The sequence below is a fragment of the Bombus terrestris genome, chromosome 1 (assembly GCF_910591885.1).
Source record: "Bombus terrestris chromosome 1, iyBomTerr1.2, whole genome shotgun sequence".
Taxonomy (NCBI): Eukaryota; Metazoa; Arthropoda; class Insecta; order Hymenoptera; family Apidae; genus Bombus; species Bombus terrestris.
In genome coordinates, this window is record NC_063269.1 from 12,258,863 (window position 1) to 12,283,816 (window position 24,954).

Below are 24,954 nucleotides of genomic sequence, written 5' to 3' on the forward strand. Positions count from 1 at the left end.
TACGTTATAACGTAATACTACATAACGTTAGACGTTATATCGTAATAATACTTAACGTCATAGTATATAACGTTACCCGTTATAACGTCATAGTATATAACGTTATACGTTATAACGTAATACTACATAACGTCATGCGTTATAACGTAATACTACTTAACGTCATCGTATATAAGGTTATACGTTATATCGTAATACTACAAAACGTCATACGTTATAACGTAATACTACTTAACGTCATCGTATATAAGGTTATACGTTATATCGTAATACTACAAAACGTCGTACGTTATAACGTAATACTACATAACGTTATACGTTATATCGTCATAATACTTAACGTCATAGCATATAACGATATACGTTATAACGTAATACTACATGACGTCGTACGTAATAACGTCACACTACATAACGTCACACGTTATAACGTCATAGTATATAATGTTATACGTTATAACTTCATAGTATATAACGTTATACGGTATGACGTCCTGGTATATAACGTTATACGTTATATCGTCATAGTATATAACGGTATACGTTATATCGTAAAACTACATAACGTAATACGTTATAACGTAATACTACATAACGTTATACGTTGTAACGTAATACTACATAACGTCATACGTTATAACGTAGTACTACCTAACATCATAGTATATAACGTTATACGTTATAACGTCATATTATATAACGTTATACGTTGTAACGTAATACTACATAACGTCATACGTAATAACATCACACTACATAACGTCACACGTTATAACGTCATAGTATATAATGTTATACGTTATAACTTCATAGTATATAACGTTATACGGTATGACGTCCTGGTATATAACGTTATACGTTATATCGTCCTAGTATATAACGTTATACGTTATATCGTAAAACTACATAACCTCATACGTTATAACGTAATACTACATAACGTCATACGTTATAATGTCACACTACATAACGTCACACGTTATAACGTCATAGTATATAATGTTATACGTTATAACATCATAGTACATAACGTTATACGGTATGACGTCCTGGTATATAACGTTATACGTTATATCGTCATAGTATATAACGGTATACGTTATATCGTGAAACTACATAACGTCATACGTTATAACGTAATACTACATAACGTTATACGTTATAACGTAATACTACATAACGTCATACGTAATAACGTCACACTACATAACGTCATGCGTTATAGCGTAATACTGCATAACGTCATACGTTATATCGTAATATTACTTAACGTCATAGTATATAACGTTATACGTTGTAACGTAATACTACATAACGTCATACGTTATAACGTAATACTACTTAACGTCATAGTATATAACGTTATTGGTTATATCGTAAAACTACATAACATCATACGTTATAACGTAATACTACATAACGTTATACGTTATATCGTAATAATACTTAACGTCATAGCATATAGCGTTATACGTTATAACGACATAGTATATAACGTTATACTTTATAACGTAATACTACATAACGTCATGCGTTATAACGTAATACTACTTAACGTCATCGTATATAAGGTTATACGTTATATCGTAATACTACAAAACGTCATACGTTATAACGTAATACTACATAACGTTATACGTTATATCGTAATAATACTTAACGTCATAGAATATAACGTTATATGTTATAACGTCATAGTATATAACGTTATACGTTATACGGTATAATGTAATACTACATGACGTCATACGTAATAACATCACACTACTTAACGTCACACGTTATAACGTCATAGTATATAATGTTATACGTTATAACTTCATAGTATATAACGTTATACGGTATGACGTCCTGCTATATAACGTTATACGTTATATCGTCATAGTATATAACGTTATACGTTATATCGTCATAGTATATAACGTTATACGTTATATCGTAAAACTACATAACCTCATACGTTATAACGTAATACTACATAACGTCATACGTTATAACGTAATACTACATAACGTTATACGTTATATCGTAATAATACTTAACGTCCTAGTATATAACGTTATACGTTAAAACGTCATAGTATATAACGTTAGACGTTATAACGTAATACTACTTAACGTCATGCGTTATAACGTAATACTACATAACGTTATACGTTATATCGTAATAATACTTACCGTCATAGAATATAACGTTATCCGTTAAAACGTCATAGTATATAACGTAAGACGTTATAACGTAATACTACATAACGTCATGCGTTATAACGTAATACTACATGACGTCATACGTAATAAGGTCACACTACATAACGTCACACGTTACAACGTCATAGTATATAATGTGATACGTTATAACTTCATAGTATATAACGTTATACGGTATGACGTCCTGGTATCTAACGTTATACATTATATCGTCATAGTATATAACGGTATACGTTATATCGTAAAACTACATAACGTCATACGTTATATCGTAATATTACTTAACGTCATAGTATATAACGTTATACGTTGTAACGTAAAACTACATAACGTCATGCGTTATAACGTAATACTACTTAACGTCATCGTATATAAGGTTATACGTTATATCGTAATACTACAAAACGTCATACGTAAGAACGTCACACTACATAACGTTACACGTTATAACGTCATAGTATATAACGTTATACGTTATACCGTAATATTACATAACGCCATACGTTATAACGTAATACTACATGACGTCATACGTAATAACGTCACACTACATAACGTCACACGTTATAACGTCATAGTATATAATGTTATACGTTATAACTTCATAGTATATAACGTTATACGGTATGACGTCCTGGTATATAACGTTATACGTTATATCGTCATAGTATATAACGGTATACGTTATATCGTAAAACTACATAACGTAATACGTTATAACGTAATACTACATAACGTTATACGTTGTAACGTAATACTACATAACGTCATACGTTATAACGTAGTACTACCTAACATCATAGTATATAACGTTATACGTTATAACGTCATATTATATAACGTTATACGTTGTAACGTAATACTACAAAACGTCATACGTAATAACATCACACTACATAACGTCACACGTTATAACGTCATAGTATATAATGTTATACGTTATAACTTCATAGTATATAACGTTATACGGTATGACGTCCTGGTATATAACGTTATACGTTATATCGTCCTAGTATATAACGTTATACGTTATATCGTAAAACTACATAACCTCATACGTTATAACGTAATACTACATAACGTCATACGTTATAATGTCACACTACATAACGTTACACGTTATAACGTCATAGTATATAAAGTTATACGTTATAGCGTAATAATACATAACGTCATACGTTATATCGTAATACTACTTAACGTCATAGTATATAACGTTATACGTTATAACGTAGTACTACTTAACGTCATAGTATATAACGTTATACGGTATAACATCCTGGTATATAACGTTATATGTTATATCGTCATAGTATATAACGTCATACGTTATAACGTAGTACTACTTAACGTCATCGTATATAAGGTTATACGTTATATCGTAATACTACAAAACGTCATACGTTATAACGTAATACTACATAACGTTATACGTTATATCGTAATAATACTTAACGTCATAGTATATAACGTTATACGTTATAACGTAATACTACATGACGTCATACGTAATAACGTCACACTACATAACGTCACACGTTATAACGTCATAGTATATAATGTTATACGTTATAACATCATAGTACATATCGTTATACGGTATGACGTCCTGGTATATAACGTTATACGTTATATCGTCATAGTATATAACGGTATACGTTATATCGTGAAACTACATAACGTCATACGTTATAACGTAATACTACATAACGTCATACGTAATAACGTCACACTACATAACGTCATACGTTATAACGTCATAGTATATAACGATATACGTTATAACGTAATACTACATAACGTCATACGTAAGAACGTCACACTACATAACGTTACACGTTATAACGTCATAGTATATAACGTTATACGTTATACCGTAATATTACATAACGCCATACGTTATAACGTAATACTACATGACGTCATACGTAATATCGTCACACTACATAACGTCACACGTTATAACGTCATAGTATATAACGTTATACGTTATAACGTAAAACTACATAACGTCATACGTTATAACGTAATACTACATAACGTCATACGTTATAACGTAATACTACATAACGTCATACGTTATATCGTAATATTACTTAACGTCATAGTATATAACGTAATACGTTGTAACGTAATACTACATAACGTCATACGTTATAACGTAATACTACTTAACGTCATAGTATATAACGTTATTGGTTATATCGTAAAACTACATAACATCATACGTTATAACGTAATACTACTTAACGTCATCGTATATAAGGTTATACGTTATATCGTAATACTACAAAACGTCATACGTTAGAACGTAATACTACACAACGTTATACGTTATATCGTAATAATACTTAACGTCATAGTATATAACGTTATACGTTGTAACGTAATACTACATAACGTCATACGTTATAACGTAATACTACTTAACGTCATAGTATATAACGTTATTGGTTATATCGTAAAACTACATAACATCATACGTTATAACGTAATACTACATAACGTTATACGTTATATCGTAATAATACTTAACGTCATAGTATATAACGTTATATGTTATAACGTCATAGTATATAACGTTATACGTTATACGTTATAACGTAATACTACATGACGTCATACGTAATAACATCACACTACATAACATCACAAGTTATAACGTCATAGTATATAATGTTATACGTTATAACTTCATAGTATATAACGTTATACGGTATGACGTCCTGGTATATAACGTTATACGTTATATCGTCATAGTATATAACGTTATACGTTATATCGTAAAACTACATAACCTCATACGTTATAACGTAATACTACATAACGTCATACGTTATAATGTCACACTACATAACGTTACACGTTATAACGTCATAGTATATAATGTTATACGTTATAACTTCATAGTATATAACGTTATACGGTATGACGTCCTGGTATATAACGTTATACGTTATATCGTCATAGTATATAACGGTATACGTTATATCGTAAAACTACATAACGTAATACGTTATATCGTAAAACTACATAACGTAATACGTTATAACGTAATACTACATAACGTTGTACGTTATAACGTATTACTACATAACGTCATACGTTATAACGTAATACTACATAACGTTATACGTTATATCGTAATAATACTTAACGTCATAGCATATAACGATATACGTTATAACGTAATACTACATGACGTCATACGTAACAACGTCACACTACATAACGTCACACGTTATAACGTCATAGTATATAATGTTATACGTTATAACCTCATAGTATATAACGTTATACTGTATGACGTCCTGGTATATAACGTTATACGTTATATCGTCATAGTATATAACGGTATACGTTATATCGTAAAACTACATAACATCATACGTTATAACGTAATACTACATAACGTTATACGTTATATCATAATAATACTTAACGTCATAGTATATAACGTTATACGTTGTAACGTAATACTACATAACGTCATACGTTATAACGTAATACTACTTAACGTCATAGTATATAACGTTATTGGTTATATCGTAAAACTACATAACATCATACGTTATAACGTAATACTACTTAACGTCATCGTATATAAGGTTATACGTTATATCGTAATACTACAAAACGTCATACGTTATAACGTAATACTACATAACGTTATACGTTATATCGTAATAATACTTAACGTCATAGTATATAACGTTATATGTTATAACGTCATAGTATATAACGTTATACGTTATACGGTATAATGTAATACTACATGACGTCATACGTAATAACATCACACTACTTAACGTCACACGTTATAACGTCATAGTATATAATGTTATACGTTATAACTTCATCGTATATAACCTTTTACGGTATGACGTCCTGCTATATAACGTTATACGTTATATCGTCATAGTATATAACGTTATACGTTATATCGTAAAACTACATAACCTCATACGTTATAACGTAATACTACATAACGTCATACGTTATAACGTTATACTACATAACGTCATACGTTATATCGTAATATTAATTAACGTCATAGAATATAACGTTGTACGTTTTAACATAAAGCTACATGACGTTATAAGTTATAACGTAATACTACATAACGTCATACGTTATAATGTCACACTACATAACGTTACACGTTATAACGTCATAGTATATAAAGTTATACGTTATAATCGTAATAATACATAACGTCATACGTTATATCGTAATACTACTTAACCTCATAGTATATAACGTTATACGTTATAACGTCATAGTATATAACGTTATACGGTATAACATCCTGGTATATAACGTTATATGTTATATCGTCATGGTATATAACGTCATACGTTATAACGTAGTACTACTTAACGTCATCGTATATAAGGTTATACGTTATATCGTAATACTACAAAACGTCATACGTTATAACGTAATACTACATAACGTTATACGTTATATCGTAATAATACTTAACGTCATAGTATATAACGTTATACGTTATAACGTAATACTACATGACGTCATACGTAATAACGTCACACTACATAACGTCACACGTTATAACGTCATAGTATATAATGTTATACGTTATAACATCATAGTACATAACGTTATACGGTATGACGTCCTGGTATATAACGTTATACGTTATATCGTCATAGTATATAACGGTATACGTTATATCGTGAAACTACATAACGTAATACGTTATAACGTAATACTACATAACGTTATACGTTATAACGTAATACTACATAACGTCATACGTTATAACGTAGTACTACCTAACATCATAGTATATAACGTTATACGTTATAACGTCATATTATATAACGTTATACGTTGTAACGTAATACTACATAACGTCATACGTAATAACATCACACTACATAACGTCACACGTTATAACGTCATAGTATATAATGTTATACGTTATAACTTCATAGTATATAACGTTATACGGTATGACGTCCTGGTATATAACGTTATATGTTATAACGTCATAGTATATAACGTTATACGTTATACGGTATAATGTAATACTACATGACGTCATACGTAATAACATCACACTACTTAACGTCACACGTTATAACGTCATAGTATATAATGTTATACGTTATAACTTCATAGTATATAACGTTATACGGTATGACGTCCTGCTATATAACGTTATACGTTATATCGTCATAGTATATAACGTTATACGTTATATCGTAAAACTACATAACCTCATACGTTATAACGTAATACTACATAACGTCATACGTTATAATGTCACACTACATAACGTTACACGTTATAACGTCATAGTCTATAAAGTTATACGTTATAGCGTAATAATACATAACGTCATACGTTATATCGTAATACTAATTAACCTCATAGTATATAACGTTATACGTTATAACGTCATAGTATATAACGTTATACGGTATAACATCCTGGTATATAACGTTATATGTTATATCGTCATAGTATATAACGTCATACGTTATAACGTAGTACTACTTAACGTCATCGTATATAAGGTTATACGTTATATCGTAATACTACAAAACGTCATACGTTATAACGTAATACTACATAACGTCATACGTAATAACGTCACACTACATAACGTCATACGTTATAACGTCATAGTATATAACGATATACGTTATAACGTAATACTACATAACGTCATACGTAAGAACGTCACACTACATAACGTTACACGTTATAACGTCATAGTATATAACGTTATACGTTATACCGTAATATTACATAACGCCATACGTTATAACGTAATACTATATGACGTCATACGTAATATCGTCACACAACATAACGTCACACGTTATAACGTCATAGTATATAACGTTATACGTTATAACGTAAAACTACATAACGTCATACGTTATAACGTAATACTACATAACGTCATACGTTATAACGTAATACTGCATAACGTCATACGTTATATCGTAATATTACTTAACGTCATAGTATATAACGTTATACGTTGTAACGTAATACTACATAACGTCATGCGTTATAACGTAATACTACTTAACGTCATCGTATATAAGGTTATACGTTATATCGTAATACTACAAAACGTCATACGTTAGAACGTAATACTACACAACGTTATACGTTATATCGTAATAATACTTAACGTCATAGTATATAACGTTATACGTTGTAACGTAATACTCCATAACGTCATACGTTATAACGTAATACTACTTAACGTCATAGTATATAACGTTATTGGTTATATCGTAAAACTACATAACATCATACGTTATAACGTAAAACTACATAACGTCATACGTTATAACGTAATACTACATAACGTCATACGGTATAACGTAATACTACATAACGTCATACGTTATATCGTAATATTACTTAACGTCATAGTATATAACGTTATACGTTGTAACGTAGAACTACATAACGTCATGCGTTATAACGTAATACTACTTAACGTCATCGTATATAAGGTTATACGTTATATCGTAATACTACAAAACGTCATACGTTAGAACGTAATACTACACAACGTTATACGTTATATCGTAATAATACTTAACGTCATAGTATATAACGTTATACGTTATAACGTCATAGTATATAACGTTATACGTTATAACGTAATACTACATAACGTCATGCGTTATAACGTAATACTACTTAACGTCATCGTATATAAGGTTACACGTTATATCGTAATACTACAAAACGTCATACGTTATAACGTAATACTACTTAACGTCATCGTATATAAGGTTATACGTTATATCGTAATACTACAAAACGTCATACGTTATAACGTAATACTACATAACGTTATACGTTATATCGTAATAATACTTAACGTCATAGTATATAACGTTATATGTTATAACGTCATAGTATATAACGTTATACGTTATACGGTATAATGTAATACTACATGACGTCATACGTAATAACATCACACTACTTAACGTCACACGTTATAACGTCATAGTATATAATGTTATACGTTATAACTTCATAGTATATAACGTTATACGGTATGACGTCCTGCTATATAACGTTATACGTTATATCGTCATAGTATATAACGTTATACGTTATATCGTCATAGTATATAACGTTATACGTTATATCGTAAAACTACATAACCTCATACGTTATAACGTAATACTACATAACGTCATACGTTATAACGTAATACTACATAACGTTATACGTTATATCGTAATAATACTTAACGTCGTAGTATATAACGTTATACGTTAAAACGTCATAGTATATAACGTTAGACGTTATAACGTAATACTACTTAACGTCATGCGTTATAACGTAATACTACATAACGTTATACGTTATATCGTAATAATACTTACCGTCATAGAATATAACGTTATCCGTTAAAACGTCATAGTATATAACGTAAGACGTTATAACGTAATACTACATAACGTCATGCGTTATAACGTAATACTACATGACGTCATACGTAATAAGGTCACACTACATAACGTCACACGTTACAACGTCATAGTATATAATGTGATACGTTATAACTTCATAGAATATAACGTTATACGGTATGACGTCCTGGTATCTAACGTTATACATTATATCGTCATAGTATATAACGGTATACGTTATATCGTAAAACTACATAACGTCATACGTTATATCGTAATATTACTTAACGTCATAGTATATAACGTTATACGTTGTAACGTAATACTACATAACGTCATACGTTATAACGTAATACTACTTAACGTCATAGTATATAACGTTATACGTTATAACGTAATACTACATAACGTCATACGTAATAACGTCACACTACATAACGTTACACGTTATAACGTCATAGTATATAACGTTATACGTTATACCGTAATATTACATAACGCCATACGTTATAACGTAATACTACATGACGTCATACGTAATAACGTCACACTACATAACGTCATACGTTATAACGTCATAGTATATAACGATATACGTTATAACGTAATACTACATAACGTCATACGTAAGAACGTCACACTACATAACGTTACACGTTATAACGTCATAGTATATACCGTTATACGTTATACCGTAATATTACATAACGCCATACGTTATAACGTAATACTACATGACGTCATACGTAATAACGTCACACTACATAACGTCACACGTTATAACGTCATAGTATATAACGTTATACGTTATAACGTAAAACTACATAACGTCATACGTTATAACGTAATACTCCATAACGTCATACGTTATAACGTAATACTACATAACGTCATACGTTATATCGTAATATTACTTAACGTCATAGTATATAACGTTATACGTTGTAACGTAAAACTACATAACGTCATGCGTTATAACGTAATACTACTTAACGTCATCGTATATAAGGTTATACGTTATATCGTAATACTACAAAACGTCATACGTAAGAACGTCACACTACATAACGTTACACGTTATAACGTCATAGTATATAACGTTATACGTTATACCGTAATATTACATAACGCCATACGTTATAACGTAATACTACATGACGTCATACGTAATAACGTCACACTACATAACGTCACACGTTATAACGTCATAGTATATAACGTTATACGTTATAACGTAAAACTACATAACGTCATACGTTATAACGTAATACTACATAACGTCATACGGTATAACGTAATACTACATAACGTCATACGTTATATCGTAATATTACTTAACGTCATAGTATATAACGTTATACGTTGTAACGTAGAACTACATAACGTCATGCGTTATAACGTAATACTACTTAACGTCATCGTATATAAGGTTATACGTTATATCGTAATACTACAAAACGTCATACGTTAGAACGTAATACTACACAACGTTATACGTTATATCGTAATAATACTTAACGTCATAGTATATAACGTTATACGTTATAACGTCATAGTATATAACGTTATACGTTATAACGTAATACTACATAACGTCATGCGTTATAACGTAATACTACTTAACGTCATCGTATATAAGGTTACACGTTATATCGTAATACTACAAAACGTCATACGTTATAACGTAATACTACTTAACGTCATCGTATATAAGGTTATACGTTATATCGTAATACTACAAAACGTCATACGTTATATCGTAATAATACTTAACGTCATAGCATATAACGATATACGTTATAACGTAATACTACATGACGTCGTACGTAGTAACGTCACACTACATAACGTCACACGTTATAACGTCATAGTATATAATGTTATACGTTATAACTTCATAGTATATAACGTTATACGGTATGACGTCCTGGTATATAACGTTATACGTTATATCGTCATAGTATATAACGGTATACGTTATATCGTAAAACTACATAACGTAATACGTTATAACGTAATACTACATAACGTTATACGTTGTAACGTAATACTACATAACGTCATACGTTATAACGTAGTACTACCTAACATCATAGTATATAACGTTATACGTTATAACGTCATATTATATAACGTTATACGTTGTAACGTAATACTACAAAACGTCATACGTAATAACATCACACTACATAACGTCACACGTTATAACGTCATAGTATATAATGTTATACGTTATAACTTCATAGTATATAACGTTATACGGTATGACGTCCTGGTATATAACGTTATACGTTATATCGTCCTAGTATATAACGTTATACGTTATATCGTAAAACTACATAACCTCATACGTTATAACGTAATACTACATAACGTCATACGTTATAATGTCACACTACATAACGTTACACGTTATAACGTCATAGTATATAAAGTTATACGTTATAGCGTAATAATACATAACGTCATACGTTATATCGTAATACTACTTAACGTCATAGTATATAACGTTATACGTTATAACGTAGTACTACTTAACGTCATAGTATATAACGTTATACGGTATAACATCCTGGTATATAACGTTATATGTTATATCGTCATAGTATATAACGTCATACGTTATAACGTAGTACTACTTAACGTCATCGTATATAAGGTTATACGTTATATCGTAATACTACAAAACGTCATACGTTATAACGTAATACTACATAACGTTATACGTTATATCGTAATAATACTTAACGTCATAGTATATAACGTTATACGTTATAACGTAATACTACATGACGTCATACGTAATAACGTCACACTACATAACGTCACACGTTATAACGTCATAGTATATAATGTTATACGTTATAACATCATAGTACATATCGTTATACGGTATGACGTCCTGGTATATAACGTTATACGTTATATCGTCATAGTATATAACGGTATACGTTATATCGTGAAACTACATAACGTCATACGTTATAACGTAATACTACATAACGTCATACGTAATAACGTCACACTACATAACGTCATACGTTATAACGTCATAGTATATAACGATATACGTTATAACGTAATACTACATAACGTCATACGTAAGAACGTCACACTACATAACGTTACACGTTATAACGTCATAGTATATAACGTTATACGTTATACCGTAATATTACATAACGCCATACGTTATAACGTAATACTACATGACGTCATACGTAATATCGTCACACTACATAACGTCACACGTTATAACGTCATAGTATATAACGTTATACGTTATAACGTAAAACTACATAACGTCATACGTTATAACGTAATACTACATAACGTCATACGTTATAACGTAATACTACATAACGTCATACGTTATATCGTAATATTACTTAACGTCATAGTATATAACGTAATACGTTGTAACGTAATACTACATAACGTCATGCGTTATAACGTAATACTACTTAACGTCATCGTATATAAGGTTATACGTTATATCGTAATACTACAAAACGTCATACGTTAGAACGTAATACTACACAACGTTATACGTTATATCGTAATAATACTTAACGTCATAGTATATAACGTTATACGTTGTAACGTAATACTACATAACGTCATACGTTATAACGTAATACTACTTAACGTCATAGTATATAACGTTATTGGTTATATCGTAAAACTACATAACATCATACGTTATAACGTAATACTACATAACGTTATACGTTATATCGTAATAATACTTAACGTCATAGTATATAACGTTATATGTTATAACGTCATAGTATATAACGTTATATGTTATAACGTCATAGTATATAACGTTATACGTTATACGTTATAACGTAATACTACATGACGTCATACGTAATAACATCACACTACATAACATCACAAGTTATAACGTCATAGTATATAATGTTATACGTTATAACTTCATAGTATATAACGTTATACGGTATGACGTCCTGGTATATAACGTTATACGTTATATCGTCATAGTATATAACGTTATACGTTATATCGTAAAACTACATAACCTCATACGTTATAACGTAATACTACATAACGTCATACGTTATAATGTCACACTACATAACGTTACACGTTATAACGTCATAGTATATAATGTTATACGTTATAACTTCATAGTATATAACGTTATACGGTATGACGTCCTGGTATATAACGTTATACGTTATATCGTCATAGTATATAACGGTATACGTTATATCGTAAAACTACATAACGTAATACGTTATATCGTAAAACTACATAACGTAATACGTTATAACGTAATACTACATAACGTTGTACGTTATAACGTATTACTACATAACGTCATACGTTATAACGTAATACTACATAACGTTATACGTTATATCGTAATAATACTTAACGTCATAGCATATAACGATATACGTTATAACGTAATACTACATGACGTCATACGTAACAACGTCACACTACATAACGTCACACGTTATAACGTCATAGTATATAATGTTATACGTTATAACCTCATAGTATATAACGTTATACTGTATGACGTCCTGGTATATAACGTTATACGTTATATCGTCATAGTATATAACGGTATACGTTATATCGTAAAACTACATAACATCATACGTTATAACGTAATACTACATAACGTTATACGTTATATCATAATAATACTTAACGTCATAGTATATAACGTTATACGTTGTAACGTAATACTACATAACGTCATACGTTATAACGTAATACTACTTAACGTCATAGTATATAACGTTATTGGTTATATCGTAAAACTACATAACATCATACGTTATAACGTAATACTACTTAACGTCATCGTATATAAGGTTATACGTTATATCGTAATACTACAAAACGTCATACGTTATAACGTAATACTACATAACGTTATACGTTATATCGTAATAATACTTAACGTCATAGTATATAACGTTATATGTTATAACGTCATAGTATATAACGTTATACGTTATAACGTCATAGTATATAACGTTATACGTTATAACGTAATACTACATAACGTCATGCGTTATAACGTAATACTACTTAACGTCATCGTATATAAGGTTACACGTTATATCGTAATACTACAAAACGTCATACGTTATAACGTAATACTACTTAACGTCATCGTATATAAGGTTATACGTTATATCGTAATACTACAAAACGTCATACGTTATATCGTAATAATACTTAACGTCATAGCATATAACGATATACGTTATAACGTAATACTACATGACGTCGTACGTAGTAACGTCACACTACATAACGTCACACGTTATAACGTCATAGTATATAATGTTATACGTTATAACTTCATAGTATATAACGTTATACGGTATGACGTCCTGGTATATAACGTTATACGTTATATCGTCATAGTATATAACGGTATACGTTATATCGTAAAACTACATAACGTAATACGTTATAACGTAATACTACATAACGTTATACGTTGTAACGTAATACTACATAACGTCATACGTTATAACGTAGTACTACCTAACATCATAGTATATAACGTTATACGTTATAACGTCATATTATATAACGTTATACGTTGTAACGTAATACTACAAAACGTCATACGTAATAACATCACACTACATAACGTCACACGTTATAACGTCATAGTATATAATGTTATACGTTATAACTTCATAGTATATAACGTTATACGGTATGACGTCCTGGTATATAACGTTATACGTTATATCGTCCTAGTATATAACGTTATACGTTATATCGTAAAACTACATAACCTCATACGTTATAACGTAATACTACATAACGTCATACGTTATAATGTCACACTACATAACGTTACACGTTATCACGTCATAGTATATAAAGTTATACGTTATAGCGTAATAATACATAACGTCATACGTTATATCGTAATACTACTTAACGTCATAGTATATAACGTTATACGTTATAACGTAGTACTACTTAACGTCATAGTATATAACGTTATACGGTATAACATCCTGGTATATAACGTTATATGTTATATCGTCATAGTATATAACGTCATACGTTATAACGTAGTACTACTTAACGTCATCGTATATAAGGTTATACGTTATATCGTAATACTACAAAACGTCATACGTTATAACGTAATACTACATAACGTTATACGTTATATCGTAATAATACTTAACGTCATAGTATATAACGTTATACGTTATAACGTAATACTACATGACGTCATACGTAATAACGTCACACTACATAACGTCACACGTTATAACGTCATAGTATATAATGTTATACGTTATAACATCATAGTACATATCGTTATACGGTATGACGTCCTGGTATATAACGTTATACGTTATATCGTCATAGTATATAACGGTATACGTTATATCGTGAAACTACATAACGTCATACGTTATAACGTAATACTACATAACGTCATACGTAATAACGTCACACTACATAACGTCATACGTTATAACGTCATAGTATATAACGATATACGTTATAACGTAATACTACATAACGTCATACGTAAGAACGTCACACTACATAACGTTACACGTTATAACGTCATAGTATATAACGTTATACGTTATACCGTAATATTACATAACGCCATACGTTATAACGTAATACTACATGACGTCATACGTAATATCGTCACACTACATAACGTCACACGTTATAACGTCATAGTATATAACGTTATACGTTATAACGTAAAACTACATAACGTCATACGTTATAACGTAATACTACATAACGTCATACGTTATAACGTAATACTACATAACGTCATACGTTATATCGTAATATTACTTAACGTCATAGTATATAACGTAATACGTTGTAACGTAATACTACATAACGTCATGCGTTATAACGTAATACTACTTAACGTCATCGTATATAAGGTTATACGTTATATCGTAATACTACAAAACGTCATACGTTAGAACGTAATACTACACAACGTTATACGTTATATCGTAATAATACTTAACGTCATAGTATATAACGTTATACGTTGTAACGTAATACTACATAACGTCATACGTTATAACGTAATACTACTTAACGTCATAGTATATAACGTTATTGGTTATATCGTAAAACTACATAACATCATACGTTATAACGTAATACTACATAACGTTATACGTTATATCGTAATAATACTTAACGTCATAGTATATAACGTTATATGTTATAACGTCATAGTATATAACGTTATATGTTATAACGTCATAGTATATAACGTTATACGTTATACGTTATAACGTAATACTACATGACGTCATACGTAATAACATCACACTACATAACATCACAAGTTATAACGTCATAGTATATAATGTTATACGTTATAACTTCATAGTATATAACGTTATACGGTATGACGTCCTGGTATATAACGTTATACGTTATATCGTCATAGTATATAACGTTATACGTTATATCGTAAAACTACATAACCTCATACGTTATAACGTAATACTACATAACGTCATACGTTATAATGTCACACTACATAACGTTACACGTTATAACGTCATAGTATATAATGTTATACGTTATAACTTCATAGTATATAACGTTATACGGTATGACGTCCTGGTATATAACGTTATACGTTATATCGTCATAGTATATAACGGTATACGTTATATCGTAAAACTACATAACGTAATACGTTATATCGTAAAACTACATAACGTAATACGTTATAACGTAATACTACATAACGTTGTACGTTATAACGTAATACTACATAACGTCATACGTTATAACGTAATACTACATAACGTTATACGTTATATCGTAATAATACTTAACGTCATAGCATATAACGATATACGTTATAACGTAATACTACATGACGTCATACGTAACAACGTCACACTACATAACGTCACACGTTATAACGTCATAGTATATAATGTTATACGTTATAACCTCATAGTATATAACGTTATACTGTATGACGTCCTGGTATATAACGTTATACGTTATATCGTCATAGTATATAACGGTATACGTTATATCGTAAAACTACATAACATCATACGTTATAACGTAATACTACATAACGTTATACGTTATATCATAATAATACTTAACGTCATAGTATATAACGTTATACGTTGTAACGTAATACTACATAACGTCATACGTTATAACGTAATACTACTTAACGTCATAGTATATAACGTTATTGGTTATATCGTAAAACTACATAACATCATACGTTATAACGTAATACTACTTAACGTCATCGTATATAAGGTTATACGTTATATCGTAATACTACAAAACGTCATACGTTATAACGTAATACTACATAACGTTATACGTTATATCGTAATAATACTTAACGTCATAGTATATAACGTTATATGTTATAACGTCATAGTATATAACGTTATACGTTATACGGTATAATGTAATACTACATGACGTCATACGTAATAACATCACACTACTTAACGTCACACGTTATAACGTCATAGTATATAATGTTATACGTTATAACTTCATCGTATATAACCTTATACGGTATGACGTCCTGCTATATAACGTTATACGTTATATCGTCATAGTATATAACGTTATACGTTATATCGTAAAACTACATAACCTCATACGTTATAACGTAATACTACATAACGTCATACGTTATAACGTTATACTACATAACGTCATACGTTATATCGTAATATTAATTAACGTCATAGAATATAACGTTGTACGTTTTAACATAAAGCTACATGACGTTATAAGTTATAACGTAATACTACATAACGTCATACGTTATAATGTCACACTACATAACGTTACACGTTATAACGTCATAGTATATAAAGTTATACGTTATAATCGTAATAATACATAACGTCATACGTTATATCGTAATACTACTTAACCTCATAGTATATAACGTTATACGTTATAACGTCATAGTATATAACGTTATACGGTATAACATCCTGGTATATAACGTTATATGTTATATCGTCATGGTATATAACGTCATACGTTATAACGTAGTACTACTTAACGTCATCGTATATAAGGTTATACGTTATATCGTAATACTACAAAACGTCATACGTTATAACGTAATACTACATAACGTTATACGTTATATCGTAATAATACTTAACGTCATAGTATATAACGTTATACGTTATAACGTAATACTACATGACGTCATACGTAATAACGTCACACTACATAACGTCACACGTTATAACGTCATAGTATATAATGTTATACGTTATAACATCATAGTACATAACGTTATACGGTATGACGTCCTGGTATATAACGTTATACGTTATATCGTCATAGTATATAACGGTATACGTTATATCGTGAAACTACATAACGTAATACGTTATAACGTAATACTACATAACGTTATACGTTATAACGTAATACTACATAACGTCATACGTTATAACGTAGTACTACCTAACATCATAGTATATAACGTTATACGTTATAACGTCATATTATATAACGTTATACGTTGTAACGTAATACTACATAACGTCATACGTAATAACATCACACTACATAACGTCACACGTTATAACGTCATAGTATATAATGTTATACGTTATAACTTCATAGTATATAACGTTATACGGTATGACGTCCTGGTATATAACGTTATATGTTATAACGTCATAGTATATAACGTTATACGTTATACGGTATAATGTAATACTACATGACGTCATACGTAATAACATCACACTACTTAACGTCACACGTTATAACGTCATAGTATATAATGTTATACGTTATAACTTCATAGTATATAACGTTATACGGTATGACGTCCTGCTATATAACGTTATACGTTATATCGTCATAGTATATAACGTTATACGTTATATCGTAAAACTACATAACCTCATACGTTATAACGTAATACTACATAACGTCATACGTTATAATGTCACACTACATAACGTTACACGTTATAACGTCATAGTATATAAAGTTATACGTTATAGCGTAATAATACATAACGTCATACGTTATATCGTAATACTAATTAACATCATAGTATATAACGTTATACGTTATAACGTCATAGTATATAACGTTATACGGTATAACATCCTGGTATATAACGTTATATGTTATATCGTCATAGTATATAACGTCATACGTTATAACGTAGTACTACTTAACGTCATCGTATATAAGGTTATACGTTATATCGTAATACTACAAAACGTCATACGTTATAACGTAATACTACATAACGTCATACGTAATAACGTCACACTACATAACGTCATACGTTATAACGTCATAGTATATAACGATATACGTTATAACGTAATACTACATAACGTCATACGTAAGAACGTCACACTACATAACGTTACACGTTATAACGTCATAGTATATAACGTTATACGTTATACCGTAATATTACATAACGCCATACGTTATAACGTAATACTACATGACGTCATACGTAATATCGTCACACAACATAACGTCACACGTTATAACGTCATAGTATATAACGTTATACGTTATAACGTAAAACTACATAACGTCATACGTTATAACGTAATACTACATAACGTCATACGTTATAACGTAATACTACATAACGTCATACGTTATATCGTAATATTACTTAACGTCATAGTATATAACGTTATACGTTGTAACGTAATACTACATAACGTCATGCGTTATAACGTAATACTACTTAACGTCATCGTATATAAGGTTATACGTTATATCGTAATACTACAAAACGTCATACGTTAGAACGTAATACTACACAACGTTATACGTTATATCGTAATAATACTTAACGTCATAGTATATAACGTTATACGTTGTAACGTAATACTACATAACGTCATACGTTATAACGTAATACTACTTAACGTCATAGTATATAACGTTATTGGTTATATCGTAAAACTACATAACATCATACGTTATAACGTAAAACTACATAACGTCATACGTTATAACGTAATACTACATAACGTCATACGGTATAACGTAATACTACATAACGTCATACGTTATATCGTAATATTACTTAACGTCATAGTATATAACGTTATACGTTGTAACGTAGAACTACATAACGTCATGCGTTATAACGTAATACTACTTAACGTCATCGTATATAAGGTTATACGTTATATCGTAATACTACAAAACGTCATACGTCAGAACGTAATACTACACAACGTTATACGTTATATCGTAATAATACTTAACGTCATAGTATATAACGTTATACGTTATAACGTCATAGTATATAACGTTATACGTTATAACGTAATACTACATAACGTCATGCGTTATAACGTAATACTACTTAACGTCATCGTATATAAGGTTACACGTTATATCGTAATACTACAAAACGTCATACGTTATAACGTAATACTACTTAACGTCATCGTATATAAGGTTATACGTTATATCGTAATACTACAAAACGTCATACGTTATATCGTAATAATACTTAACGTCATAGCATATAACGATATACGTTATAACGTAATACTACATGACGTCGTACGTAGTAACGTCACACTACATAACGTCACACGTTATAACGTCATAGTATATAATGTTATACGTTATAACTTCATAGTATATAACGTTATACGGTATGACGTCCTGGTATATAACGTTATACGTTATATCGTCATAGTATATAACGGTATACGTTATATCGTGAAACTACATAACGTCATACGTTATAACGTAATACTACATAACGTCATACGTTATAATGTCACACTACATAACGTTACACGTTATAACGTCATAGTATATAAAGTTATACGTTATAGCGTAATAATACATAACGTCATACGTTATATCGTAATACTACTTAACGTCATAGTATATAACGTTATACGTTATAACGTAGTACTACTTAACGTCATAGTATATAACGTTATACGGTATAACATCCTGGTATATAACGTTATATGTTATATCGTCATAGTATATAACGTCATACGTTATAACGTAGTACTACTTAACGTCATCGTATATAAGGTTATACGTTATATCGTAATACTACAAAACGTCATACGTTATAACGTAATACTACATAACGTTATACGTTATATCGTAATAATACTTAACGTCATGGTATATAACGTTATACGTTATAACGTAATACTACATGACGTCATACGTAATAACGTCACACTACATAACGTCACACGTTATAACGTCATAGTATATAATGTTATACGTTATAACATCATAGTACATATCGTTATACGGTATGACGTCCTGGTATATAACGTTATACGTTATATCGTCATAGTATATAACGGTATACGTTATATCGTGAAACTACATAACGTCATACGTTATAACGTAATACTACATAACGTCATACGTAATAACGTCACACTACATAACGTCATACGTTATAACGTCATAGTATATAACGATATACGTTATAACGTAATACTACATAACGTCATACGTAAGAACGTCACACTACATAACGTTACACGTTATAACGTCATAGTATATAACGTTATACGTTATACCGTAATATTACATAACGCCATACGTTATAACGTAATACTACATGACGTCATACGTAATATCGTCACACTACATAACGTCACACGTTATAACGTCATAGTATATAACGTTATACGTTATAACGTAAAACTACATAACGTCATACGTTATAACGTAATACTACATAACGTCATACGTTATAACGTAATACTACATAACGTCATACGTTATATCGTAATATTACTTAACGTCATAGTATATAACGTAATACGTTGTAACGTAATACTACATAACGTCATGCGTTATAACGTAATACTACTTAACGTCATCGTATATAAGGTTATACGTTATATCGTAATACTACAAAACGTCATACGTTAGAACGTAATACTACACAACGTTATACGTTATATCGTAATAATACTTAACGTCATAGTATATAACGTTATACGTTGTAACGTAATACTACATAACGTCATACGTTATAACGTAATACTACTTAACGTCATAGTATATAACGTTATTGGTTATATCGTAAAACTACATAACATCATACGTTATAACGTAATACTACATAACGTTATACGTTATATCGTAATAATACTTAACGTCATAGTATATAACGTTATATGTTATAACGTCATAGTATATAACGTTATACGTTATACGTTATAACGTAATACTACATGACGTCATACGTAATAACATCACACTACATAACATCACAAGTTATAACGTCATAGTATATAATGTTATACGTTATAACTTCATAGTATATAACGTTATACGGTATGACGTCCTGGTATATAACGTTATACGTTATATCGTCATAGTATATAACGTTATACGTTATATCGTAAAACTACATAACCTCATACGTTATAACGTAATACTACATAACGTCATACGTTATAATGTCACACTACATAACGTTACACGTTATAACGTCATAGTATATAATGTTATACGTTATAACTTCATAGTATATAACGTTATACGGTATGACGTCCTGGTATATAACGTTATACGTTATATCGTCATAGTATATAACGGTATACGTTATATCGTAAAACTACATAACGTAATACGTTATATCGTAAAACTACATAACGTAATACGTTATAACGTAATACTACATAACGTTGTACGTTATAACGTATTACTACATAACGTCATACGTTATAACGTAATACTACATAACGTTATACGTTATATCGTAATAATACTTAACGTCATAGCATATAACGATATACGTTATAACGTAATACTACATGACGTCATACGTAACAACGTCACACTACATAACGTCACACGTTATAACGTCATAGTATATAATGTTATACGTTATAACCTCATAGTATATAACGTTATACTGTATGACGTCCTGGTATATAACGTTATACGTTATATCGTCATAGTATATAACGGTATACGTTATATCGTAAAACTACATAACATCATACGTTATAACGTAATACTACATAACGTTATACGTTATATCATAATAATACTTAACGTCATAGTATATAACGTTATACGTTGTAACGTAATACTACATAACGTCATACGTTATAACGTAATACTACTTAACGTCATAGTATATAACGTTATTGGTTATATCGTAAAACTACATAACATCATACGTTATAACGTAATACTACTTAACGTCATCGTATATAAGGTTATACGTTATATCGTAATACTACAAAACGTCATACGTTATAACGTAATACTACATAACGTTATACGTTATATCGTAATAATACTTAACGTCATAGTATATAACGTTATATGTTATAACGTCATAGTATATAACGTTATACGTTATACGGTATAATGTAATACTACATGACGTCATACGTAATAACATCACACTACTTAACGTCACACGTTATAACGTCATAGTATATAATGTTATACGTTATAACTTCATCGTATATAACCTTATACGGTATGACGTCCTGCTATATAACGTTATACGTTATATCGTCATAGTATATAACGTTATACGTTATATCGTAAAACTACATAACCTCATACGTTATAACGTAATACTACATAACGTCATACGTTATAACGTTATACTACATAACGTCATACGTTATATCGTAATATTAATTAACGTCATAGAATATAACGTTGTACGTTTTAACATAAAGCTACATGACGTTATAAGTTATAACGTAATACTACATAACGTCATACGTTATAATGTCACACTACATAACGTTACACGTTATAACGTCATAGTATATAAAGTTATACGTTATAATCGTAATAATACATAACGTCATACGTTATATCGTAATACTACTTAACCTCATAGTATATAACGTTATACGTTATAACGTCATAGTATATAACGTTATACGGTATAACATCCTGGTATATAACGTTATATGTTATATCGTCATGGTATATAACGTCATACGTTATAACGTAGTACTACTTAACGTCATCGTATATAAGGTTATACGTTATATCGTAATACTACAAAACGTCATACGTTATAACGTAATACTACATAACGTTATACGTTATATCGTAATAATACTTAACGTCATAGTATATAACGTTATACGTTATAACGTAATACTACATGACGTCATACGTAATAACGTCACACTACATAACGTCACACGTTATAACGTCACAGTATATAATGTTATACGTTATAACATCATAGTACATAACGTTATACGGTATGACGTCCTGGTATATAACGTTATACGTTATATCGTCATAGT